This window comes from Triticum aestivum, unplaced genomic scaffold, assembly GCF_018294505.1.
Source record: "Triticum aestivum cultivar Chinese Spring unplaced genomic scaffold, IWGSC CS RefSeq v2.1 scaffold27999, whole genome shotgun sequence".
Lineage (NCBI taxonomy): Eukaryota > Viridiplantae > Streptophyta > Magnoliopsida > Poales > Poaceae > Triticum > Triticum aestivum.
In genome coordinates this window covers 5,685-7,671 of record NW_025229769.1, presented here as the reverse complement: position 1 = coordinate 7,671, position 1,987 = coordinate 5,685, and positions in this window count along the sequence as shown.

Here is a 1,987-nt window from a genome sequence, read left to right as displayed (position 1 = left end):
TCTTCGTGCGAGGCGGAGTACATCGCGGCAGCTACATCGGCCTGTCAAGGCATTTGGCTTGCTCGCCTTCTCGGCGAGATGCTGAATCAGGACACCGTGAAAGTGCTAGTATCGACTAGAGGGGGGGGGGGGGGGAATAGGCGATTTTTATGAAAGTCTTCAAAACTTAGAAGTTTCGAAGACCAACAATAGAAATGACCTAATTAGTATGCAGCGGAAGCTAAACTACCCTAAGCAAGCCATAGTCAAGTATGCAATGATGTGAAAGTACAGGACTAATAGCAGCTACGTAGTAAGGATCAGGATGGAAGATAGTATGAAGCTAATCAACAGTAGTAGTCAAGCAATGAAGTCAAACAGATACACAAATAGGCAATGACTTCACGAAGACAAACTTAAGTAAGGTTGGGAAGGGATAGAACCAGTCGCTTGTTGAAGACACAGGATTTGTTAGACCAGTTACAGTTACTGTGACAACTGTACGTCTGGTTAGGGAGGCTGAGATTTAACTCAGAAGACCGTGTCTTCACCTTATTCCCCTTGAGCTAAGGACACCCAGTCCTCGCCCAATCACTCTGGTAAGTCTTCAAGGGAGACTTCCAAACCTTCACAGACTTCGTTCACCGGCAATCCACAATGACTCTTGGATGCTCAGAACGCGACGCCTAACCGGCTGGAGGATTCACAGTCCTCAAGTGTAATAAGTCTTCAGGTCACACAGACAGAAAGACTTCAGTGATGCCTAACACTCTTCGGCTCTGGGTGTTTGGGCTTTGTCCTTGCAAGGATTTCTCTCTCTCTCAAATTCTTCGAGGTGGGTTGCTCTCAAACAACAAAAGCCATGTACAAACTTTAAGCAGCCACCAATTTATGGTGTAGGGGGTGGGCTATTTATAGACACTAGGCAACCCGACCTTATTTGTCCGAAATGACCCTGGGTCACTAAGGAACTGACACGTGTTCCAACGGTCAGATTTCAAACACACGCGGCAACTTTACTTGGGCTACAAGCAAAGCTGACTCATCCAGCTCTGGATAAGATTTGCTCTCATTGTCTTCGCTCGAAGACATAGGATTTGGGTTGAGCATCACTTCGGTCACTCTGACTTAGTTCACTTGGACCCCACTTAACAGTACGGTGGTTCCTATGGCTCAACAAAGAAGAAAAGGAGACAACGAAACCACACAGTCTTCGCGCTCCATAGTCTTCACGTAATGTCTTCTCATGTCATAGTCTTCAATATGAATATCTTCTCATACCACCATTGTCTTCAATGTCTTCATACATTTTTAGGGGTCATCTCCGGTAGGTAAACCGAATCAATGAGGGACATTACCTGCGTTATCCTGCAATTCTCACAAACACATTAGTCCCTCAACCAACTTTGTCGTCAATACTCCAAAACCAACTAGGTGTGGCACTAGATGCACTTACAATCTCCCCCTTTTTGGTGATTGATGACAAACTGGTTGAAGTTTTCAACGGGGATAAAGTATGTGAAATTGTAAAGGATAGGGAATTGTCCTCATAAGTAGCAAGGGCTCCCCCTGAAGATGTGCATATAAGTAATTTGCTTTTGGAATGCAAATGCACATGGCAGGTTGTACTTGTGGAGATCCTCTTCAACTTATGAAGATAATTCATCATGCATGTAATGATGTAGCAAGTAGGATGACATGCATAATGAAAAATGGACGTCTGCAGAATGATCTAAGTGCGGAAGTTATAATTGCACATGCGGAATTTATCATCGCATCACAGTGAAGCAAATAAGTAGCAGACGACCATCAAGTTTAGGTGTTACAACTTAGAGAACCAAATGTTTCAAAAGCAAGAGTTGTAAGCACGAAGCAAAATATAATGCAACCGCCCATATGAACCCGCTTGAAGACTATCAACTCATACGCTTCTCCCCCTTTTGTCAGTAAGAACCAAAAAGGTTTGAAGACATAGAGCATCTACTCGACCTCATGAGTAGGTGAAGCA